At 38.9% G+C, this 27,042-nt stretch overlaps 1 long non-coding RNA gene across 1 annotated transcript in view; it reads left to right on the plus strand.

The window, feature by feature from the left end:
• LOC120585480 (uncharacterized) overlaps nucleotides 1–27,042 on the plus strand; it is a 160,128-nt gene that overhangs the window by 38,030 nt on the left and 95,056 nt on the right. The window contains exon 3 of the long non-coding RNA XR_005648337.1: nucleotides 24,181–24,342. This is a non-coding gene — a long non-coding RNA (uncharacterized LOC120585480). The remainder of the gene's footprint in view (nucleotides 1–24,180; nucleotides 24,343–27,042) is intronic.

Consider the following 27,042-nt stretch of genomic DNA (forward strand, 5'->3'; position numbering starts at 1 on the left):
GGTACATGTACTCTGGAGTCAAGAATAAGAAAAACAGATGCTTAGTTAGGACTAAACACTCAAAATAACTACTATTCACATCTAGAACCTTAGATTCCAAGCACCTTTTATTTGCTAGGACGGATAATTAATTCAAAATGTTTCCAACATTAACCTCAATTTCTGCTATTTCTGTCAGGGAACTAGATGATGAATGAGTAATTCTCCTTGTTTGAGAAATTCAAGCTGTTTTGTTTTGTTTTTCCCTTCTGCACGTTGTTACCGAGAACAATCTTCATTGTTATTGCCCTGTATTACAAATTATATTTTTATTTTTGACAACTATATAAAACACCAGAGATTGTGATTTTGGACAGTTTCTTACCAGTCAGTGATAGCTTATTTGAATCTTTTTGTGTTCTCATAAGGTAGAACTTTTTATTTTTCTTCCTTAAAATTAGTTATTGTACCTTAGTGGGTAAGAAACTGAAATGGGATGCTCTTTTACTCAATCAAACCACCAAATACCTCTGCAGGCTTAGTCATAAAACCCAGCACGGAAATAATACTTGTCTCACAATCAGGTCAGAAATGATAACTGAAACCATGGAATCTCTAAGATAAGCTACCTGTGTAATCAGGGGAAATAGCCGAAAGCCTAATAGAAGGCTTTGTGTTGGAGGACAGTGATTGAAGTTCAAAAAGCTTAGCAGAGGTCAAGTTGGCAATGTCAGGTATTTCCCCAAGTTTACTTCATTCAATTAACTTGAAACAATCTGCTCCTGTGAAAGAGTTAGTGGCTTTCTTTATGCTGGGGGGCCAGGCTGAGGGATGCTCGGTTTCCTCTGTACCAGCAGTCATGTCTGGGATAATTGTAAAAAAGAGTTGATTTTAATGAACTCTTTGTGGGAAACTTATGTGCAATACAATTATTCTAAATCTTGTGAATTTACCATATATATTTGAAAGGGATAGAAGATGCAATTATTTTTCTGCATGTATTGGCCAACTATGAGCAACTAAATTCTTTTCAAACTTTTGTTGTCTCTAAATAGGATGACTATTCTTGTGTCTGTCACATTAATTGAGCTAGTTTTCTTCCTGTTTAGTCTAAACTACTGTTGATTACCTTGACCCCTGCTTAGCTGAGGGACAAAATGCCCTGGGTTGAGGGCTTTCTTAGGAGTGCCTGTGTTCTCAGCACAAGGCTGCTTGATTTAGGCAAATTTTAGGCTAGAAAAGTGCCCCAAATTGCTTCTTTAAACAGTTTCACATGCTAAGATTTTGTCGTTTTTCTTGGTATGTCACTTTTCTTTCTTTTTTGATATATACTGTCTTATTTCTTAGTTGTAGTAATTGTTTTACAAACATGAGTGAACTTTGTGGAGGAATAGAAATGGGACATACCCTCCTGACTGCAGCAAATGATCAGATTACAGAGATAAATTGATATATGAGAAGTTCCGGAACACTGGGTAATTACAGCACATACCTCCAGGAAATTCACTCACACACACACACACACACACACACACATTCTCTCTCTCTCTCTCTCTCTCTCTCTCTCTCTCCCTCCTCCCCTCCCTCTCCCTCTCTCCTTCCTCCCCTCCTCCTCTCCTCCTTCCCTCTCTCCTGCATAAGTGTGTATACATGACTATATAGGATTTTAATTTTAGGAGATAAAACACATTTTTAAGTTGAATAGCACCAATGTCATTATTAATGTGTTTATTAGTTTGAGATATATTTCTGAAAGCCCGTGATTTCAGTAACTATTTATTAGTCAGATACTGGGTGAAACAACTGTGGCAAACATCTCACTAATGTTAGATTCTCTTGGGTTTACCAGACCTCTTGAACCAGAATCTCCAAATTGGGGTCCAACGATCTAGTTTAACAAGGTCCCCAAATGATTCTAATAGACAAGTTTGGGAACCCTAAAAATAATAAGTCATTCGTTCACATCAGTTTGCTGTTGAAGGAATTGAACAGTTTACTAAAGAACCATTAATGCATGATTTTGGTAATGCGTATGAACTCTATTGCCATAAATTGCCTAAGCGTTGCTTCCCAGTACTCCCCTGACTTACACATTGTGAGTTCAGTTTTACAGATGTGGAAACTGATTCTCTTAAAATAATTAATAACAGAGTTAATAACTTGAAAACCCAGGATTCAGTCCCAAGCCTCTTGCCTACACGTCCAGGGCTTCTAACACATTGACTCCTAGTTATCTTGAGGCAAAAATCACAAATGGCCTTTCCAGTGGGATCTCTACTTTAGATTTAGCAGTTTGTCTTTCTGTCATCTTTAAGCAACTTTTGAGATCAGCATTATTTCAGTTTAGAACACATTCATCGAGTTGCCGTATGCTTCACTTTGTGTTGGATGATGGCTTTGGCCTCAGAGGAATGGGCTTTACCCTCAAGGAGTCTTGTTGGAGAGATGAGACTTACTTGGGACAAGAGTAGAAAGGAACAGACGAAAGTGACAAAATATACAGTGTGGATTTGCAGTGTTGTAACAGTTCAGAGAAAATTATTTGGGGCTAAAATGTCTAGGGAAGACCCTGGGAGCAGCAAGATTCGATTCGGGTCTTGATGAGTGGGATTCGGAAAGCTTAGGGGAAGACACTCCAGGTATGGGGACAGCATGAGCAAAAGGGGGGTGGTGTGTGTGTGTGTGTGTGTGTGTGTGTGTGTGTGTATTTAGTCATACTCAGTGGACTGGTCCAGCCAGGGAGCAGTGAGAGAAAGCAAACAGTACAGAAGATAGGGCCATACCCCATCCTTGGAGGAGGCCAGGCTCCATCACTGCACTTGTCCAGTTAAAGGGTGCCTTTCGGAGTCATGGCTGTCTTCTAGCCATGTGTCTCTTATTATTCTGTCATGTATGTGCTCCCAGCTCCCAGAAAATACTTTAACCTAATGCTCCAAAAGCCTCTGTCATCGTCCAGAATCAAATTAAGCACAGCGAATATGACCATTGCTCTGAGACACACATGGGATTTGGGATGTCGAAAGACACAAAAGCCTCAGTACAATAGACAGAGAATCAGCAGGTTCCTGGGATATGACTAATTTTTCTCTGGCTGTTTAGTAACAGGTGGTATTTATCTAAGCAGACTGCCCTGGGCAGCTGGCTGATGGGTTCTTCCAGCTGGACATCTTCTCCCCATTTAGTCCAACCACACCTGCTTCAGAGAGCAAACAAGAGCCTTTCTCATCTCCAGTATCTATATGTGGGGGGCTGGGGGTATGGATGAAGCATTCAGCTTCCAGCTGTAGTGGTTCATAATGTCTGAGGATCCCATCTGGCCTCCTACCAGAAAAAAAGGGTTTTAGGTTTAGAGGTGGGCTTTTTTTTTTTTTTTTTCCAGAGTTGGGTTGCTTTCTTTTAGAAAGGAAATTTCATCATTGGCTGCTATCATGTGATCAGATTTATCTCCCATTAAAACTTTCTTTCCTTGAAGCATGCATTGACATGAGGGTGCCTGTCCCTTCAAGCTTTTATTGTACTGCATTAAGGAATAGTAGAATAGTCTCATGAAAGATTAATCACTTCCTGTAAGCATCTTGTACCTGCAGACAGGCAATTACTGAAATATGTCTGAAAGAAAACAAGAAAGTATGTTAGAATGTATTGGCCAGGTATTTTTTTGGCAGTGTGAGTACAAAACTTGTTTGGGTGCCAGCTTTTTTGGAGCCAAACAGGACTTCTGTGTGAGTTAATGGATGATAGTTTGTTTTGTACATGAGCAGCGATGTTTTCTTTGTAATGATAACCAAAACTTTGACACTGCACAGGTATTTCTCTTGAGGCTATACAAATGGTGCATTTTTATTTATTTCCCTAAAATGAATGCTGTCAACCAGTTGGACTAAATTCAGTCCTGGCAATTTAGAGAACCCTGGATCTCCAGTGCTGTGCCTACCAGATAGTAGGTGTTCAATAAATATTTGAGGACTGACAGCCTCTATTTCATAGTGTCAAGGGATTTACAACAAAAGAGCAATATTTTAGGAGATGTCATGGCCTTAGTCTTAAAAACCCCACTAATCAACAGAGTACTGAGTTCACCACCTTGACTCAAAACTTTATATTTACCAGTTGCATTCCAGGCTTTGTGCTAGAGGCTGGAGATAATAATAAATAGACAGACAGACAGACAGACTTTGCTTTTAAGAAGCTGAGGACTCCTGGTAAAGGAAACAGTAGTATAATAACATCAACAACAAAAACAGCATTTATTGAGCACTTGCTGTGTTGTAGAGACTTAAACCCTTTATATATATATTAATTCATTTAATCCAGCTTTCCAGATGGATAAACCAAGGCACAGCATTACACACCTTTCTGTAATTTACTCAAAGCCTGTAAGTGATGGAACTGAGATAGGAGTAAAAATACAAAAGCAAACATTGACTATGTGGAGTGCTTTGATGGGGCAAATGCAGGGTGCAGAGAAGATCCTCCCTCAGCTCAGTATAATGGGATCAGGGAAGAGTTTGAGGAGCAGGCGATGTCCAAACTTTTCTTCCTTATCTCTACTTCTGGCCCTGGCATCTGGGATCTGAGACATCTATTTCTGTCCAGGTTTGGTCCCTGTTTTTCCCGTGTCCCTTGCCATAAGCAGGGAGCATCGAACTCTGCTTTGTAACATCCCTCTACTGATGTCTCAACAAGTTTTCCAGCTTCCAGCAGCTGTAATTATATCCTTTATGATTGGCAGCCTGCTGTTATGGCAAGCATGTGGGGCACACTTACATTTGAATCTTGTTTCTTCATTTGCAAGCCGTGCAATGTCAGGCAAGTTACTTAACTTCATAGGGTTAATTATACTTATCTGTTTGGTCTGTTTAAATAAGTAACTGAGTAAGTAATATATATATAAAATGTTCATCATATAGAAGGTGCTCACTAAATTCTATTTTATTTCTTTCTCTTGTATCTTTTTTTTTTTTCCCTGTGTTTATTCCAGGACCTATAGAATGGTCCCTCCCAAATAGTAGATGATTAATACATGTTTGTTAATTTGGTCTTATGGGAGAAGAGAAATAATTTATGTCAGCGTTATATTATTAAGTCATCATATCCATGACATCTACCTGGAACATTTTTCTCTTCCCCTTTCATTCCTCTTTCCCACTTCTTGCTTCCCTGCTTAGTTGAAATCTTACTGTCTTTCATATCTTGGCTTAGATGTTATTCTTTCCAAAAAGTTTTCCCTGCTTGAGTCAGGACCCACTCCTCTCTGCTTCTGTAGTGCCTTGGGCTGTGGATTCCAGACAAGCTTTATTATTATTTTTTTTTATTGAAGTGAAATTCACACAACATAAAATTCACAATCTTAAATTATACAATTCAGTGGCATTTAGTACATTCATAATGTTGTGCAACCACCACCTCTATATAGTTCTAAAATATTTTCATCACCTCAGAATAAAACTTCATGCCTATTAAGTAGTCATTCTTCATTACCTCTCCCACCAGCCTCTAGCAACTGCCAATCACCAATCTACTGTCTGTCCATATGGATTTATCTATTCTGGATATTTCATATAAAATGAATCATATACTATGTGACCTTCCACTTAGCATAATACTTTTGAGGTTCATCCATGTTGTAGCATGGATCGGTACTTCTTTCCTTTTTTATGGCTGAGTAATATTCCATCGTAGGTATATAACACATACTGTTCATTCATCCATGGATTGACATTTGGGTGTTTGACCTTTTGGTTACTGTGAATAGTACTATTATGAACATTTGCGTACAAGTATTTGTGTACTTGTTTTTAATTCTTTTAGGTATATTCTTAGGAGTGGAATTATTGAGTCATATGGAAATTCTATGTCTAATTTTTCAGCAACCACCAGCTTTATTATTTTCTAATTTCAAGATATTAACCAAGTCAGACCTAAAGATGAGCTAAGGACCTGGAGTTAACTCTACTTAGAAAAAGCCCGGTGCCAGCAGATCTTGAAGATTTTTGTTCAGGAGAAAAAAAGATACCAAAGGTGGTGCATATAAATCTGTTTCATAAAGATAATTTTGCTTGTGTGAAAGAAAAACAAATGTACAACAATCTGACTATGAGACATTCTGTGGGGGAGAGAAGAGCAACCAGTCTTAACCCAGTTCCCCAGAGTCCTCCCAAAGCCCCTGGGTTAACTCTTAGCAGCTGAACTCTGAGTTTCACTGTGTGGATATTCTTCAGGTTGTATTTCAAAGAGCATCACCCTAAGCCTACCAACTCTAACACCGAGAGCTGTTCACAGAGTGTAGAGAACTCAGATTCTGACTTATTGAGCAATTGCCATGTGGAAGGACCATCGAGTGCAATTTGAGGAAGATTAGGTTGATTTTGTTGTATGGTGGTTCTTTCACTGGATGATTTTGTTGTATGGTGGTTCTTTCACTAATAATGTAAATGAAATCATGCTTTTTAGGCATAAAAGATTATTACCTGTATCAGGAAATGCATGATTATGTCACGTGAGTATTAAGGAGGAAGAGTCATATGAAAAAGCAAACACTCCCTATGAGGATTATCAGAGAAAGCTTCAACAGGAAAAGAAGAACAGGAGCTGTTTTTAAAGATTTGTATCTAGAGAGAAGATGAGGATTATCTCTTGGTAAGAAATGGTCTGAGTTAGGCTACTGAATTTGGCTGTGGAGTTGGTTCTGAGCAGGCTTATTGTTTCAACAAAATTGAAAAGAAAACACATAACAGGTTACAGTCACTCCAGAGCGAGCCAGTGGAGATAGCGCGTCTGAAGAGGGGAATGAATTTCCTTAGAAAACGAAGCACTGAAATCTGGGTTGGAGATTGTGTCTAATCAATCTTAAGGAACCCCAGGTGAAGGAACTGAATTTCTTTGGAAATTGAGTGTCTCAGGTCTTAAAAATAGATGTAGAAGTGGCTCTGATAATGGTCTTAAAACTTCTAAATTCTTCTTATGTAAGTCGTGAGAGTAATTATAAAGGCTACCAGTAATCAAAGTTAGCATTCTCTACCTCTTTGGACTCAGGAGTATGAGTCTCCCTTTGATAAGTTGTCTGTCTAACTGCAAAACCAGTAGGCACTTTTGTTCCATAATTTGGGTGCTTTCAGATCATGATTATTAAGTATTCACTTTGTTTTTATTAGAAGGGAAATCTAGAGATACAATTGTACAAGTTGCAGACTGGAAAAAACAATCTGTGTATTTTTTGAGAAAGGAATGAGATTTTTTTCCCAAAGTTTCTAGCTTCCACCTAGGGAGGGAACCATACACCTGGTGCTCTCAGATGATAATTTCTTTCATTGAAATGGGTTTTATTTTTTTCATTTGGGTAATGTGCTTTTCGAACAGTTATTTATTTATGACTTTTCCTAGACTCTGTGTAAGTTAAGAAAGTGTCTTAAGCAAGTTTTGCTTTAACAATGGGACCAGTCTAGTCCTAGGGTAATAGCGACACAAGATGCTTCCTTGTATCCTAGAAACACATCACCTTGCAGCTAGTTAAAAAGTGATCATAGTCGATAACTATATTTGACTTTTGTGGTTCCCCAAGAACATTTCTATGATGTGCTGGGATAATATCTGGATTCAGACTGGAGGTACCTTCATAGCATATGTTTTATAGGAGCCTTGATGTTAATCTCTTACCGTCTTTGGTAATCTAAAAGCAGCTCACAGGCAAAGGAGGGAGCAATAGTCCAAGAGACTGGGTGGGTTGAGAAGTGACTGCTTGTTGCAGTCACAGCTGCATTTCATGCTTCTGGAGGTCTTTCCCACTGCAGTTTATTCAGGAATGCGGAAAGGTGCCAGCTTTGCACACACACAGCCCTGAGATTGGTACAAGGGCTCACCTTATCAATTGTGTAACCTGGGATCAGTTATTCAATCTTTCTAAACTTGTTTGCAGATCTGCAAAAAGTATTACTGACTTCCTAGAGTTTTCATGAGGATTAATTGAAATAATGTAAATGATACACCGAGCACAGTGCCTGGCACATAATAAACCCTTGTTTTTGGCGTTCGAGTTATCACATCCTGTGGCCAGCTCATGAATCTTATCTACTACTTCTGTTATATTCCAATTTTAAATGGGAAGTTTCATTTTTGTCAGTCTTTTCCATACTTTTAGTAAACATGTGTATTATTTCAAAGTCTTGGAGAGATTTACATTTCAAAAATGGTTTATACACAGCATACAAGAATTTATAATTTAGTCTAGAAAATGTATGAAAGTTGTATTTGTGTTGGCTAAATTAATACTTGAAAGAAAGAAGGAAAGGTTCTGTCTGGCACTGGTATAAAGTTTTCTATCATCACTAACTGATAGGGTTAAAAACCCTATTTAAAGAAATGGAAGACAACACAAATAAATGGAAAGGTACACCATGCTACTCATGGATTGGAAGAATTAATATTGTTAAACTGTCCATACTAACAAAAGCGATCTACAGATTCACTGCAATTCCCACCAAAATACCAATGACATTTTTCATAGAACTAGAACAAAAAGTACTAAAAATTTGTACGAAACCACAAAACACCCTGAATAGCAAAGCAGTCTTGAGAAAGAAGAACAAAGCTGGAGGTATCGCACTCCCTGATTTCAAACTAAACTGCAAAGGTATAGTAATCAAAACAGTATAGTACAAGCATGAAAAAAGACTCATAGATCAATAGACTAGAGCAAAGAGCTCAGAAATAAAACCATGTATATAAGGTCAATTAATCTATGACATAGGAGGCAAGAAGATATAGTGAGGAAAAACTCTCCAGTAAATAGTGTTGAGAAGATTGGACAGGTACATGCAAAAGAATGACCTGGACCACTATCTTATGCCATATACAAACATAGATTCTAAATGGATTAAAAATTTGAATGTAAAACCTGAAACTGTAAAACTTTTAGAAGAAAACATAGGCAGTAAGCTTTTAGAAGAAAAGGTCTTAGCAATCCTTTTTCAAACCAGTCTCCTCAGACAAGGGCAAAAAAAGCAAAAATATGCAAATGGCATTACATCAAATGAAAAAGCTTTTGCACGGTGAAGGAAACCATCAAAACAAAAAGGCAAACCACTGAATGGGGGAGATATTTGCAAATCATGCATCTGATAAGGGGTTAATATCCAAAATATGTAAAGAACTTAACACAACTTAACATAAAAAACCCCAAACAACCTAATTAAAAAATGGGCAGAAGACTTAAATAGACATTTTTCCAAAGAAGACATACAGACGGCCAACAAACACATGAAAAGATGTTCAGTATTACTAATCATCAGAGAAATGTGAATCAAATCTACAGTGAGATATCACCTCACACCTGTCAGAATGAGAATTATCAAAAATACAAGAATAAAGAAATCTTGGCAAGGATGTGGGGAAAATGGAATCCTCGTACACTGTTGGTGTGAATGTAAATTGGTACAGCCACTATGGAAAACAGTATGCCAATTCTTCAAAAAATTAAAAAATAAAAGTATACTATGTAGCAATTTTATTCATGGAATTTATTTGAAGACAATAAAAACACTAATTTGAAGAGCTATATACACCCTTATGTACATTGCATTTATGGAAGCAACTTAAGTGTCCATTAATAGGTGAATATATAAAGAAGATGCGATACACACACACACAATAATACACACACACACACACACACACACACACACACACAGGAATGTTACTCAGACATAGAAAAGAATGACATCTTGCCATTAGTGATAATATGGTTGTACCTTATGGATATTATGTTAAGTGAAATAAGTCAGACAGAGAAAGATATCACTTGTGTGTAGAATCTAAAAAACAAGACAAATGAACAAACAAAACAAAACAGAAACAGACTCATAGATATAGGAAACAAAATGGTGCTTACCAGAGAGGGGAGGAGTTGGGGGAGTGGGTGAAATAGGTGAAGGGGATTAGAGGTACAAACTTCCAGTTATAAATAAGTCATAGAGATGTAATGTACAGCATAGGGGATATAGTCAATAATATTATAATAACTTTGTATATTGACAGATGGGTACTAGACTTATCAGGGGATCATTTCACATGTACTTGAATATCAAATCACTATGACGTTAACCTGAAACGAATAAGATATTGTATGCCAATTATATGCCAATTAGTAAAAAATTTATTTAAGTATTATCTGGATGGTTTTGAATTGTCCCCTACTTGTCATTCATTCACTCACTCATTTATTTATTCATTCATCAAAGTGCTTTGTAATAAATACTCGTTTTTCCAAACTCACAATTTAACAATTGTTGGACAAATACAATTTAATAACTAAATGACAAAATCTGGAAATGGATTAAGGCTTTTTAGCTGCCAGATGATCTTCCATAACAAAATGTTGAAGAATTAAGAGGAATAAACTAGGAGCATATGGATTTCATTTTCCTTGAAAATACATTTTGATCAAAAATTAAAGGAAAATGGGGACAAGTTTTGTTTTTTTTTTGAAGCCAGTTTTTAAAAAAGGTAAATATTTGGCTACAATATTTGGCCAAGTATTTGGTATTACAAAGTAATACCAAACTCAAATAAATTTTAAGCACCATTACCAACTTCCAAAAGATTTTTTTTTTAAATGACAGTGAAAGGTAATAGGTCGTTCTCTATCAAAATCCTCTTTCTTATTCTCTTTCCCATATGATTAACAGACCTTGGGGAAAGAAATCCTAAGCAAAGCTCCACTGTTAAAATCCTGGGCTTGGGGCTTAGAGATTTGGGTGACCATTGTTTCAGATAAAGACTTATGAAAACTTTCAGAGCTCAGGGCCTATGGCAATGTTTTTTAAAAAGAACAATATATATTTTTTTAAAGAATAAATCTATGTTTATAAGCAAATGGTATCCCAGTACACAGTGTAAAATATAATCACCTAGCTTAAGAGAAACACAACTAAATTGTTTTAGAGACCAAAGAATTTTGCCAAACATGAGGAAAGTCTGTGGGTCAAAAACCAACCAACCAACCAACCAACCAACCATAGCCTTTTTTGGAATGTTAAGGATATGAAGTTATGAGAGGAAAGATTACCCAGAAAGAAGAATAGATGAGAGTATGGGGGTCTTATCTAGTCTCCAGTTCTTAGACCAGGCAGGGAAAATTCACCGCGGCTCTGGGTCATCTCTGTGAACACCACTCCTCATCTTTTGTATGGTCCCTCTTCCCCATGGGTCTCCATTTACATCCCATCGCAGCTAGGGTTGAATGAAGAATTTTCCTTTCTTCCAACAGCAGTTAAGTCTCTCCCTAACAGCCACCTTGCTGTGAAGGGGTGACCGGTTAGCTGTGGCAAGTAAGGTAGAGTTTGAGGAGAGAAGACACAATCAGAAATTCACTTACCACGAGCTTCAGAAGATGGGAATTAGGTGGCCCCTTTATATCTCGTCCCCCTGGCATACAAGCATATACACAGCGATCTCTTTGTAAAATCGCCCTGCGAGTCCATGTCTTCAGGCAGACTTACAGTTGAGCCTGTCCTGTAATGAAAGAGGTTCTCTGATACTGCACAAAATAGCAAATGGAGGGTCTACTGCGGATGGGCTGTAGTGGGATACGACATTAGGTAAGAGCAATGCAGTAAGAGAAAATAATTGCCAGCGTGGCATTTGGTACAGATTATATTCTTAAGGATCACTTGATTAAAAAGTGTTAAAGTGATATTTCGGTATAATTTACACTATAATACTTTATCAGTTAATTTGCATATTTTGAATCTTTTTACCTAAACTATATGTTCATTATAAATATAGTGTGGATCTTTCCATGTTTCATTATGAATATTTGCTTAATTGATAAAGGTATATAGTAGATTATACGTGGGAAAATAATTAGGAGTAAGACCATGGGCTTGAGTCATTGTGTGCTTACATGGGATGATCAGTGGGTAATGACTTGGTCTTATTTATGACAGAGTAAAATCTCATAGAATTACATTAAACGAGAAATGAAACTTGACACTTCTGGCTTCAAAATTTAATTTTGAAAAAGGGGATCATGGCGTCCCCCAAATGGCACATGTCTGCTGACTAAGCAGTGCAAGATGCTGTAACTAAATCCTAAAAGTGAAGGTTGAAAATAGAAATAATTGGAGAAAAGAAAATTGTGTTAGTAAATTCAGCAACCACTAATTCCTGTTTTTTGATCAAAGGCGTCTAGACACTACCTAACTACATCCTAGCATTTATGACGGCTGCAAAGGCGTGTGCGTTCAGATCATCGTATTTACAGTTAGAAGATGTCTGTGTAAACAAACATCTCCGAACAATCGTCCATTTGTCAGAGTTGCCTGTTCTCTGGGCTTATTTGGAAATCTGATTTGGTGTTAACTAGCATTCTTTGGGGAGCTACACCCAGCGGCCCACAGATTTACTATAACTGAAAAGCAGGCATGCTATTTTATATTTCGTGCTCAAGTCCAACCTGTCTGAAATGTCCTCGAACTCCACACAGCACTTTTCCAAGTGTGTAGCAGACACTATGGATATTGGGCCCAGATTTTGGGGAGACAAACTTGACCTCACATATTTTTGTCCTTTGTTCCTATGTCTTTTACACTTCCCACATCCTAAATACATAGTTTTTGAAACATCATAAATATACATGCCCCTATCTTTCCATAGGAAGTAATATAAAACATTTATTTGAGAACTTATATTTCTCAATATAAGGCACTCAATATGAGGCACTTCGAATGAAATCTCTCCTATAATAATTCTTCAGAGTAAAATATCCCTATCCTCATTTTACAAATAGATAAACTGCACATTTAGGAAGGTTAAGTAGCTCGTCCAAGACTACACAGCTAGTAAACCAAGAAATCAGGACAAAACTGAGGCCTGATTGTAAAGACCCTGTTCTTGTTACAGGAATCTAGGAAGTGTCACTGGTTCAGGCTAGTCATGGAGTATGTTGAATAGAAGACATCTGTTATACGATTTGCCTGTGAAGGTCCCCTGCTCAAAAGTTTTTCTCTGTCCAGCTGGGTATGAGAAACTCCTTTGGTGTAAAATATTGCGATACTGGGGAAGGGATGGATATTCACATTCACAAGTTATTTTAAATTAATTAACTGAATTACCTAGCAGGACTCTGAGGGTGGGATATAGGGCCGGTGAGTTTTATGGACTAGGTCAGGAAGGTAACTTTTCAGTTAAAAGGGGTATAATTTGAAGATCAATAAGCTTTGCGGGGTCTAGTTTCTGCCACCAGGGGTCAGTGTGCAGGTACTAGAAATCTAGGCTCAAGGCAGCACTGGGAAAACAAACTTGGATCAAAATGGAAAATGGAAATGGAAACTGTATTTCAGTTACTAAGACTTGGCAAAGAGCCTTTGGCAGGTTAAATTCCAAACTGAAACTATAAATCAGAAGTTACTTGCGATTAGGTCCATCTGAAGACATGAACATATATCCTGCCTAGATAGAGGCAAAATGTACCTACCATTACGATTACTAGTAAGTGATGTTTTTAAGTGACAATGGGACTAAGTTACAGTATACAGAAAGATACTGACAACAGAGTCATCTCAAATTTATTAAAAATTCCCTTATTGATTATAATTTAGGGTGATCAGATGACAAGGAGTATAGAGAAAGGTCAAAAGAAAGAGGAAGACCAAGAGGTGCATTTTATAAATTATTTCATTTTTTACATGAAAAAAGTACTCTTTAATGTGCTAGATAATTGTTAAAAGCTGTTTCAATCCTTTACCTCCTGATTTTTTTTACGCAAGACAAAGTATGTAGTAAGAGGAACACGTCCAAGTGGTGTTAAATATTTAAGAAAATACATTCTCCAATAAAATGTCACATTCAATTTTATTGCTTCTAAATATTTTATTTTTACGTCAGCTCACTTATGAACTATTTTGCATAGTTGTACCAGGACTATTTTGCAACAAATGCTCATGTTCTTTTCTGTAGACATAGCTATTTGGATATTTTTATATGGTTTAAAAATCAAGAGAGTTTAAATTTTTTATGTTAAAATAATTTCTAGGCATTTTTAGGTATTTAGTTCTCTTTTTATTTTCCTAAATATAAATAAATACATTTATTTAGTAGTTGGGAAAACATATTAAAAATGGTAGTTTGCATTCTTCATAATTTATTAGGAGCATGCGTCTGCTAAAGAGCATAGTGAAAGTTAATTGCTGTCTACTTGGAAAGCTCCAAGCAGCAGATTTTGCCTCTGGCAAGATAATTTTACAAAAGCAGGAACAAACAATGAGCCTGGCTGTCTTTCAGCCATTATTGTGTCAGATGAAAGCTTGTCTCTTTATGTATCTATCTGTATATCTATATGATGAACTTAAGAAAAGAGGCATGTATGACTTATGATCTAAGCAGCAGAAGCCATAACATAACACGTAGTATCATAAAAGGATTCATCTGTGCCAGTGAATTTTGACTGATATATTTCTAGAGTCTAAAGGTAGAAATTATCTTCTGGATAAAATACCTGCCTGTATTAGCTTTGACTTGCTTCGTGTAGGTCTTTCAGCACTGGGACTTAACATCCTGACCTAACATTAAATGTATTAATCCTAATTTTAATCCGATACCGAGACTCTCTCTTGTATTGAATCGATTCAGGTTAATTCAGAATTACGTTGCTCCCACCCAGAATCAATAGACCCACTGTTGGTTCCCTCCGAAGCTGACCACCCAGTTTTGTGAGAATCTGCAGTGAATTAGAAAATCTGTCATTGCTGGGGAGACTGGGCAGCTCAGATGCGGCATGTCATTCTCCCTGGTCTATACAATACCCACTCTTTGTCTGCCGTCTCCTAACCTAACCTGACATAACCGAGCCTGCCGGTCAATGAGATCTTTATTCTCCTGGAAGGAATGCGTTGCACACCAGCATTATTAAGAAATTTCTGGACAATGTTTAGTGGCTGAGGAATAATCCAAGGTTCTATTAAAAAGCCATCTGGGTAATTAATAGCACATTTGTTCTCAGCCTCCTCCCAATTTGTCCATTAGTGGAATAAAAGCTCAGGATAAAGGGTAATGTGGTTCAGTTATACTTTACAAGAATTCTTCAGGAAGTTGAAAACACATGACAGTTTTCCAAAGATACATATGTTTATGGGCTCTTAGAGCAGCAAATAGGGAAATCCATGAGCTTTGAACTGGAGTTTTCTGCTGCCACTATTTAAATGAAGAAAATTGATATGAAATATTGACAATCTGTCCTTAGAATTGACAAAAATGTTTCTAGCATGCCCTGCAAATGTGTAGGCTGGGATGTCTCCATCATATTCAAATTCAAATTTTTTCCCTGAATATTTACAAATTTGGAAAAAAAAGACGTTTATACCCTTTTATCTGGTTGTTGAAGGCTTTTCTGGGATCTCTTTTTAATGTATTTTCATGTAAGTAGTAGCCTCAGGCAGCATATTTTTGCACCATTGCCAAATAAACTGTTCTTTTTATTGATGTTTTCTCTGTTAGTTTGCCTTTTTTCTCAACTGTATGTACAGAGAAACAATGAAATCCTAGATAGTTGAAGATAAAAGTTAAAAACACCTCTGCAAAATTAAATGAGGATTTAGTGTGTTTCTGTCTTTAAAGTTTATTTTAAAGCAGTGACCAGCTAAACATCAGAGGAACCTGGAATTTACAGCCATGAGCGTGTGTGTGCGCGCGTGTGTGTGCATGTGCGTGTGTGCGCACTTGTGTGTGCGCGTGTGTGTGCGCGTGTGTTGGGGGATGTGGTAGAGTGGGGATGGGGACAGTTGCGGGGTCACAATCAGTGTATTTACACATATACTTCAGTAAGGGAGTGATGACGCGGGAGTAGGGGGTTCGGTGGGAGGAGGTGGGGAAATCTCTTTCAGATAAAGATCTGTATATTTTGGTGGTCTCAGATCCTTCCAGACATTAGCTTTAGTTACTTTTACTATGCGGCAGGCTAAGTACCTTCCAGGATTATTTAATTTTTATAACAATGCTATTAAGTAGGTGTTATCCTCATTTTCAGATGAGGCTTCTAGATGTTCATGTCACACAGCTAGTAAGCAGCCAGCCTACTGGGCTCTGTGGCCTCCTTGCTCATTTCTGCCCCCAGGCCGCATTTCTCTTCCTCAAGCTCGTGAGTTTTTGCACTTGGTAACCCTTCCATCCTGCATGCTCTTTCCCTAGCTCTTTATGTGACTGGGCTTTTCCCTTTCTGGCAAGTTTTCAGTTAAGAAAACATGCTTTGGAGGGACAGACCTGAACTGAATCCTAGCTTCATTCACTCATTCATTCGATACTTATTAAATGCCTATTATGCCCCAGACACTGTTGAAAGTACAGTGGTGAGTAAAGTATTTCCAGTTCATGCCCTCATGGGCTTACAATTTTTGTCGAGGGAGAGAGACAATCAAATACTTACACAGCTGCACAATTAGAACAGTGACAAGTGTAGGTAGCAGGGGTACCCTGAGAGCCTGCACTTAGGGGCATTTAAAGGAGATGGGAATGCCGAGGAACTGACTTGAGCTGAGATCCGAAGGATGACGTGGCATTACTGGGCCGAGAGGAGAGGGCAAACGGGGTGCAGGTAGAAGACATCAAAACCTGCTTCTGGGGGGTCAGGGGTGGTGAGTGTGGCTGGAGCCCAGAGAGCAAGGGAAAAGAAGTGAGCCAGATGGAGCGATATGGGGGACGGGATGGCCCAGCCTCAGAGGACAGACGGTGAGCTCTGTCATTACCTTTACAGCGCAGGGAGGCCACCAAAGAGCAGGGTTGTGACACTTGGTATATTCTTGTGGAGAAGCTCTTCTCTTCTCGGCCTACCCCTTTCCCTCCCCATCTCCCTCTCTCTGTACTCAGACTGATGGCATTCGGAAAGTTGCCTGTCATTTTCTTTTGTCAAGAGATATAATGGTGGCTTTTAATGGCACCTTTATGCCAGATAACTTCAGCATGATGGGTTCAGGAGACGAGGCCCAGCAAACATGGCCTCTGCTCCCCTACAAAGGCTTCAGGGGGCCGCTCTGACCCCCAAGTGCATGAAGGAAAAGCACCATCTATTTCTAAACCAAATTCTGTTTCAGAAACACAGACTCTGACAGAAGCCAAAGCAGTGAAGTTGTTTAAATATCCATTTGTGACTGTTTTCTTTCACCGAGTTAGGAGGTCAGCTGCTGCGTCTGACAGAGGTGAGGGGAGCACGGAGCCGCCCAGAGTCTGAGGGGAGCCGGAGCTGCCAGGCCTCACCCAGCCGTTCTTGGCCTGCTGGCTGCATGGCGTCCCAGGCTCCTCGGCAGAACAAATATTTGTTAGCACTTTACACAAGAATACTCTTGAGCGCATCGTATTTACATTGCAAATGCTCTGTAAATAGCAAAGCAGTTATGTGTACCTGAAATTTGTCATTTGTTTGAGCACACCTTATTTATAGAAGATGAGAGAAATGAGTGACACAAACAAGCAAACAAACACAAAACCTCCAGCAGAACCTCTCTTTGCCAGGGCACATAGTTAAAAGGCTACCCCCAAGACGAATCCCAAATGAGCGCTCCCTCCAAGTCTCTTTCTTGGCAAGTTAAGTGGACCGAGAATTATAAACCCCGCTGTCAGTGCAAGCTGTTTTTGAGAGGAGTAAATGGGCAGCCCTGCCCTGGCCCCAGCACGGGGCCTTCGGAGCACCCTGGGGTGTTACTCCCTGTAGGACACCCTCGCTGCCCACCCCCGTGGCCCGTAACTCAGAGTAACCTCTGGGACAAGGAGAACACAGTCCCTGTCTGCTAAAAACAGTGTGTCCTCACTTTCAAGAGCTAGATTTTCACATCAACACAGGTTAACATGTGTGGCTAGATTAGGATCATGTGGATAGAGCCCTTTCCTATATTTTTTGGGATCCTGTATTTCTATTATAAAATGAAAAAAAAAATAAAGGAAATATTTTACATAAGGAAGAGTTGGTTTGAGGGAAAAAAAAACACTTTACATTCACAAAACTGAGGCAGACTTCACACCATAAGGGACGATACCCCAGTCTTTTGTCTGTGAAGCTTTACAGTTATATTTATGTATATTTCGCTTAAGAACTATCTCTACACAGCGTGATGCTTCTCGAAGGATCTCCACCATTCTCCCAAACCTGTCCCCCAAATGAAGCATGAAATCTTATTGTTAATTTTCTCCCTCTCTTTTAAATGTTAACATTTTTACTTGTGTAAAGGCTTTCTTGAAATATAACAAACATATAGTTCATTTATTTAAAGTGTACAATCCAATGTTTTTACCGTATTCACAGGGTTATGCATCTATCATCACAATCCAATTTTAGATCATTTTTGACCCTCACCTCCCAAAAGCCTGTACCTGTTAGTAACCCCTCCTCATCTCCTCCACCCCACTCCACCACCAGCCCTAAGTAAACCTATAATCTACTTTCAATCTCTATAGATTTGCCTATTCCGGACATTTCAAATAAATGGGATTATAAAATATGTGGTCGTTTGTGAATATCTTATTTTTACTTAGCCTGTTTTCAAGTTTCATCCATTTTGTTGCCTGTATCAGTACTTCACTTCTTTTTACTGCTGAATAATATTTTATTGTATGGTCATACCACATTTTATTTTTCCATTCATCAGCGAATGGACATTTGGGTTGTTTCTAGTTTGACTATTATGACTAATGCTGCTTTAGACATTCATATATAGTTTTTTTTTTTTCTGTGTGGACATACGTTCTCATTTTTCTGGGGTAAAAACTTTTTTAAAAACGGAATTTCTAGGACATATGGGAACTCTGTGCCCAGCATTTTAAGGAGCTCGGACCGTTTTCCCGAGAGCTGCACCATTTTCCGTTCCCACGAGCAACGCACGAGGGTTCTTGTTTCTCCACATCCTCACTTGCGATTGTCTGTCTAGTGGTTTTTTCAAATAGTAAGCATTATTTTTCCTTTACTGCTAGTTTGCAGTTCAAATCTCTTTCTTCTCTCCTCTCCTTCTCCTTCCCTTTCCCCTCCCCTGTCAAGTCTTGAACAGGAGAGCATGAGTCAGTTCATCGAATGGCTTTCTGGTGAGGGTTTTCTTTACTTGCCGCATCTATGCCGGGTTGGGTTGGGAGGAAAGAGTCGGGAGATGGAGGGAATAAACACTGAAAGAAGCGTGGGGCCCAGGGGGACCTTGACACCTCACAGATTGTTCAGCTGAAGGCCTGGGTTGGAGAGGGGCACATGGACTTTTGGTCGGTAGGTACACCTCTGGTTCCTTGAAGAAATCCTCGGAGGTGTATTCGTTGTCTCTAAGGCTAAGTGTTTTCTCAAAGATTGCAGGAGCTCAGAGTAATCCAGCCTGGTGGGACTCACCTCAGGAGTTCTCGTCGGTCACTGCCACTGCTACCTAAAGTGTGGTCTGAGAACTCTTTTGTTACTGGTCCGTGACAGAAATTGAGAACAAGCATATAGAAACATTTTTAACAATATGGCACTGCTGTGACCTCTAAGTGTGATGAATTCATGATTGGCGAACTCATCTCATTAAATGGGGTTTAACTTGTTCACTTGTCAGATTCACATAAGGAGCTGCATGTGGCATGAGCTGCATTCTAGTCATATGCAGCAGGACCAAGACAGACTGGAAATAAAAATAAAATTAGTCCTTAGCTACAGTGTGAGAACATTGCAGCATACTTACTAATGCTTTTCAGCATTTTTCTTCCTTAACTACATTCGACTTTGATACAGGAATGGAGGAGGGCCAGGGTATAGGAGAATAATAACAAGCATCAGTTGAGCACTCACTGAATGCTCTGCATATCAACTTATTTAATTTATACCCGTTACTATTTGGTTCCGTTACACTATTATCATTTCCATTCCAGGGAACTGGGGGATGGCCGCCATAAGGACTAGCTCTGTGGGTGGATTTCCATCCTGATGGGTTAACAGGGTGAGTCCTCGTCAGTTTCAAGTTCAAGAGGATCTGTTCTTTTCATTGATCTTGGTCTTGTCCCCTCTCCTGCCTCTGGCCTCCGGCTCTGGCCGCCCCTGCAGTGGCTGCTGATTCTCAGGATCGCAGAGATGCGGGAAAGCCCCATGGGAAGGCAAATGGTGAGAAGAATCAAAGCAAGAAAAGAGGCCGGAAGTTGCCCAGAGGAGTGAAGGAGAGCTTGGCTGGAGGCGTTTCTTCAGGGGAAAGAGTTGTAGCAACTATTGCGGAAAGTGGAAATTTGGGGGAAGAAATAGACGTTTAAAGAACTAAGTTTGAAGTAGTCACCTCCTGTGTTTCTCTACAACCTTGGGAAGGATCCACAGACCTTTCTATGCTTTTCTGTGCTATGAGGGTGGTATTTTCCTTTTGCAAAAATGGTCCTGGGTGAGAGCAGGGCAGACTGCCCCGCCACGCTGGGATTCTATGTGAACGACCCAGAGCCCTTAAATCTCATTCCCAGCTAGTGCAGCCTGGGACTTGCTGTTAACACCAGAGGCAGAGGGCCCTCGGAATTCTCACTGGTTTTTCAGGAAGGCTGGGGCTACGGGTGGGAAGAGGATGGAGTCTCCCTGCCCGCTCTTCCCAGAGTAACCACGCAGGTTTCTCCCTCCTTGCTCCACCTGCATGTTTGCCAAAGGTTACCCTGCAGAAGTCTGTATCTTTGCTTGATGCAGATTTTCTAAGGTGGACTTGTGCTAAACTCCTTTGCATTGTTTTCCATCAGAACAATTGTTTGAATGACTTGTAAAGTGGTCACATTATATTAATGACCCTTAGGAAGAATTCCTAATCCAGAGCAAACTTCTCTGGGCTTTACCTTCAGGTTCATTTTGATTCCAGGAGAGTCATGGGGCCCCTCCTACAGCTCTACACAAAGGTCATTTAGGGCCACAGACCAAATCAGAGCTGCCCGGGAGAGACTTTCTCATGCACACAGCCTTACACATTTGCAGGCCAGATAGTGGTACTGTGTGTGTGTTCTTTACCAGACTTTCAGGTAAATTGTTAGAGCCAAAATGTACTGTGTAGAATATTTAGGAGAGCTTCCTCAGAGATTCTTTGAGATACGTAATTTGCAGGCTGGAAAAGACATCAGTCTTTTGCAAGTCTGAGATTTTTCAATTTAAAATGAAATATTTTGCTTCTGGGGACTCTTCTCCATGGAATTGTAAAGTGCCCTTGTGTCAATGTATAATTTATTTAACAAGAGTTTTGTCTTGGGAGCAATGCAATGGCTGAGAATTAAGAAACTTCTGTTTCAATGCCAATGTCACCAGTGACTTCAGCGTGACCTTGGGGAAATTAGTTAACCTTATTGGGTTTTATGTGCTTCAAAATGAGGATAAGACAATATTACCTCAGAGCCTGGGCTCAAGACTCAATTAGGAGTTGAAGCCTGATGTGAAGGCTGCTAAAACTAGGCTCGTTTTCCAGTATGGGGGGGCCCTCCCCCAGATCAGAAGTGCACAATCACTGTCAGCTTGCAGTCCTTTGGGAGGCTGACTACATACTAAAATACCTATTATTTGAGGAATATGTATGGTTTTTAAAGGGATATTATGTAATTACTCTTCTCATTTGATTTTCTCTATCATGGGGAAGGCAGAATTTATTATCACCTCAATTCTATAATTCAGGGAACTTAAAGGGGGCGTTAAAATTTCAAGACTCAGTTACATACAGTTCTTCTAGGCCCATGGAGACAGTTTTCATGTCAGTATTTACATTTTTAGTAGAAATTACATCTTGGTAGTACGCTAGATCTGGAATCAAAATATCTGGGTTTAAGTCTTGGTTCTATCACTCAAGGAGGAACCTTAGGCAAGTTACTAAGTTTCTCATGTGTTAAGTGGGGACAATAAAAGCATTCGTCTCATAATGTCGTTCAGAGGATTAAATGAGACAATCCATCTATTAAGTGCTTAGTATATTGCCTGTTACATAGTAAATCCTAGTTTTTATGTTCTTCCATTTTCTCATGTACCATCAAGTAATACCAATCAAATTATTCTTTTAAGTATATACTTTAAAATGTAGAATACACATTAATCTTTCTATAAATCAGAGGAGTGCAAAGAAGAAAATACGAAAGTGTTTTGCATTCTTCCCACTCAGATAATCTCTTTCAACTTTGGAAAAAAACAAACTAACACATTTATAAAGTTAGAAACATCAACTTGGAGAGAAGCGCATAGAACAGAAGGTGGGGACATCTTCCCTCTTTGCAGGGTAAAAACTGTCTGATTTTTCCAGAAAAATACGTACATTCCCACATACATGCATCTGCCTTTTTCCTTTTTACACATAAGATATCGTAGAAAGCACACTGTTCTGCTCTTGTTTTTCTCCGTTTCTACATCTGGGAGCTTTTCCACATACAGATCTATTTAGTTCTCTTTAATCTCTCCTAGTATTCCATCGTGTACATTTATCATAGTTTATTTATCTGGTTATCTGTTGATGAACACTGGTTGTTTTCAGTTTTAGTTTGCAGTTTAATTTTGTTTCAGTTAATATCCCTGTACATATGTTTGGAGAATTTTTCAAGTACAGCAATAAGGTAAATTCCTAGCAGTAGGGTAGCTGGGTTATGCATTTCAGTTTTGATAGTTATTTAATAGATCCTTCCCTACCAATTGACACCAGTTGAACACTTCTGCTAAAGATTGTTCCCTAGGCCCTTGCAGGTACTGTGTGTCCTCCAACTATACGCATTTTCAAGATTACGTTGTGATGTATATCTATGTTGTGATGGATATCTTTGTCCCTGACCAATGGGAACCTCTTACTCCTTTTGATTTTGTTATGAGTAAGGCCAAACGGCTGTTCCTATATTTAGTGGGTGTTTATATTTTTCACTCTAAACTTCACTTTGTCCATTTTTCTATTCGGTTGTTTATCTTTTTCCTACTTATTTGTATGAGCTTTTAAGATAAATACATCGTTTCAAGAGATATAATAAATCATATAATTTTAATTACACTTGGGATAAAAAATCGCGTAGGAGACATAGTAGATAAAAACCGTATTTGCTGGCCTACTGTCCATTTCCTCTTCTGCAAATAACACCCAGGTTTTCCTTTTGCATAGCAGTGTATTTCTCCTTGCAATTTGGGTTTCCCTGGATCCGCACATACGGCCTATACTTGCCCTCCAAAGTCCTGCATCCCTCTGGCCAGTACAGAGACACAGACCTGTCCCTGACCAATGGGAACCTTTCCATGACATTGCTGTGTTTTTTCAAAAAGAGGTGCTCTTTCCGCTGCAGTTGCTGAGAAGGATATGATAGGAATCTGTAGTAAATATCGTGTAGCGGAACCTCGAGCCAGGAAGCATACAATCAATGCTTGTCGTCTCTAATACCATGGGCCTGAGAGGTGCAGCCGGCTTCATTTGGAAGTGTGATATGAAAGGAAGAGCTGAAGATAAGCAAGGGCAGGTGGGAGAAATGCTGCTAGGATGACTTGAAATTCAAAATAATTCCACAGAGCTGTGAATGCCAGGCAACAGCTTATTCACGGAGGGGAAATGGGACTTATTTTGAGTATTTGCACTATGACCTCTACATTGTGAAATGGCCAAGTCTTAGCAAGAGACTGGTTTAATAAATATTACTGGGGCTGCAGCCTACCGTCTAAGGGACAAACTTTCTGTATACATGGTTCAATGTGCTTGATCCCTTTGGTAAAGTCACACACATTGATAGTTCAAAAGTGTTTGAAACTAAGGACGTCTCTTGTCTTTGTTTTTCTCACTCTTTCTCTCCCTCTCTTTCTGTATTAATTGAGAATCTGGGATTTGTACTTCACCATATGTCAGAGGGTGAGGTACTACTACATGTATTTTAATAGCAGAGTTCAAGATTAAAAAGATTTAAGAGTTCAGTTTCATAAGTCTGCTTACTTTTGGCATTGAGCACCAGTTTATGATCATATTCTTTTTAGCAAGCCAAAAATTGAACTTTCAATAAGAAGAGTTAAGTGGTGAAAATGTGTAAGATAAACTTGTAAAATTAAGCTTCCGAAATGAGAATTAGCTAAGTGAAAAAGTATAAAATCAGCTAACAGTAAGTAAAGCTAGTATTTCATATCCACTTAAAAATGTTTTAATTTTTTTACAGTGTGATAGTAGCAGGTATGACATCAGCAAAATTCAAACTATGTAATAAAACCAGCCACATTGATTAAAAAGGAGGGTTTACTGACTGTAGATCAAAATGTTCTCTCTTCAGTATGAACTCACTGGAAAAGTCAGACTGGACCCATATGGGCTAAATTCTGACCACTGAGCCGTGGACTGAATTCAAAGGAAAAAGCTGGCAGCACCTTTTATCCCTTTGGGGTGTTTGGAATTTGACCCAAAAGGCCTTCAGTGAGTGATTCTTTAAGACTCGGTAAGTAGAATTCTTTTCCCTTTTCTGGACTAGTCTTCCTTCCTTCTTGTTGCCTTCTTGTTGGGGACCTTCTGTGATGCCTTTTGAGGTCTCCTTGTGCTGTCATAACACTCTGACTTCTTGTACCATCACAAAATATGTCACATTTACTATAATTTCTTATTTAATGTTTGTCTTTTCTGGTAGATGCCATGTAGGCTGGCGTTGCGCCCGTTAAGTTTTCCCCAGCACAAGCACACAGGTCTTGGCGGTATCCAGGTGATCTCTGCTTCGAGAGTGTAATGTAATTCTGATGCTGCAGCAGTTCTCTCAGACCGCGTAGGGTAAGGGCACTCTCGTAGGGCACTCTGCAACAAGAGCGCCCTCACTTCACGCAGCGTCTGCCTGTACCTCCGACCAACCGGCTACAAATGCGAGGGTTCCCACCACTCATCTCGGCTTTAATAATTCCCTAGCATGAGTCATAGAATTCAGGAGAGGGGTATAGATGTGATTTCAGTTTCGCCACAAAGAATACAAATTAGGACGCACAAGGTGAGGTCCATGATTGTCCCAAGCACAAAGCCTCTGTGTCTTCGGTAGGTGTCACCCTCCCAGCACATCAGCAACCATGAAACTCACCTGAGCTTCAGGTGTCCACAGTTTCCATTGCAGTTTTATGTATGCATTATTGGTTTTTCTGGAATGGCCAGCCCCCAAAACTCAGGTATGGTCTAAGGGGCCCACCACGACTAACAGAGACATTCTTATCACCTTCTGCAATTGTTATGAGTTAAGAAAATGCAGGCATCTGCCTTTAAGATAGGTAGTCTGTTTTTAAGATATCACTGAGTTAAGATATCACCAAATATGTGAATCACTGTCACATACTTGGCTAGAGATTGATTAGATTGTGGTAGAGAGAATCTTGAGTTGAGCAAATCCTTGCATATTGTATTTGAATGATGATTCTAGCATATCTGAGAACTATTCTGTTTTCAAGGAGTGTTCATAACCTCTGAGGATGAATTACGAGAAGGAAATAATTGTCTTCTTTCCTCTGCTGTTTTTCTTTCCAATCTGCTTTTCTATAGAGAATTTAAAAAAAAGAATACCCAGAACGAATCTGGTAAGAATTTCATTTTTTTTAGGTAATCATTTTTATGCCTTTGCTGAGAGCACTGTAGACAGCATGCACAGATACTATGTAAGAAAGGTAATACAAATAAAGAAAATAAGCTACAGTTCTTCCTAGACATTTTGATAAGCTGATACTAATTTTATAGTCATATTAATACAGATGTCTAGTAGAAAGGCTAGAAATTAAAAGATTTGAGAAGAAAAGCAATCAATATGGGAGAAATTCAACATATCAAGTAGCAAAGAAAATTCATTACAGACTAAGTGATAATACAGGTCACAATACAATTTTTATGTTTTGCAAAGTTTATGGAAAAGTGATCTCATATTTAATAATTAATAGGGAGACAATCTGGAGAAAATAGTGATTTTGGAGTTAACAAAGTTAAAATGAAATGCTCAGTCTGCTATTTGCTCTCATCTAAGTAAGCTTAGATGACTCACTCAATCTCTGTTTTAGTTTTCTCATCCACAAAATAGGAACAAAAACACCAACTTTGCAGAGCAATAAAAAGTGAATTATAAATTCTGTTTCCCCACTATATATTATAATATTGGAGATAGGCTCTGCAGAACAAAATTTTCACTAATAAACACAAAATGTTTATTAAAATGTAAAAAAATCTCATATATGTAAAGGAAAAAATGTAATTTCTGTGTATTACACATGCTTTGTTCCTAGACCTGTCTAGAGCAAGGGGCATCCTTACATGTCATAGGACCATGGCTGGCAGTGAATCAACTTCTTTCTTTCGAGAATGCAAACTGGGAGACATAGGTTTGTAAACAGTAGGCTTTTGAACTAAAAAGGGACAGGGAGGGCCCCTTGTTGGGTCAAATGGAAGCTAATTAATAAGTAGAGGAAAAATGGGCTATGGATAAAAGAGATACAAAATACTGAGATTACTCTGTTCTTGCTTTAAACACTTGACCTTATTAGTTCATCTTATGGAAGACGAAATTGAAGAAACAGTTAGTAAGAGATCTAACTTCAGGCAGCCTCAGCTGGAGTCTAAACTCTAAACTGTTCTACTCCATTGACCTATAGCATGCAAAAGAGGCGAGGAGAGAGGGGCCGTAATTCTATTTCAGCCCCTGCGAGATCTTGTTGGGCATTGAGCACCTATCGTGGAGTTCTGTAGTGCTTACTTCATTCTTTCAACAAATTTCCAGTTTTTTTGAGAGGATCTCTGTTCTTTAAGGAAATTAATCCCTGACCAGAACATTCAGGAAAATCCAAAATTTCTACCATGCATGGTAAAAAACAAAACAAAACATTCCTTCAAAGCAAGCATGTTAATTCTTGGGTGGCTCGGTATTGAAGTGTCTTTACATATTTGTGGTGCTGGAGTCAAAGCGTGGGCACACAGCCTATTGTATGTGACGGGGACAAGAAAGATGCTTCTGGTGGAATTATATAGGTTGTCACATGGTTCCCAGCATGTCTGACTCTTGCTTTTTCTTGTCTGTTTTCCTTCCAAGTGAGCCTCAGCTCCTATTTTGTTATTAGTTTTTATTCAATTGCTGTGACCATTTTTTTTTTATTGTGGTAAAAAATACATAAAATGAAATTTACCATCT

Source organism: Pteropus medius, unplaced genomic scaffold (assembly GCF_902729225.1).
Source record: "Pteropus medius unplaced genomic scaffold, Ma_sr-lr_union100, whole genome shotgun sequence".
NCBI classification, from domain to species: domain Eukaryota; kingdom Metazoa; phylum Chordata; class Mammalia; order Chiroptera; family Pteropodidae; genus Pteropus; species Pteropus medius.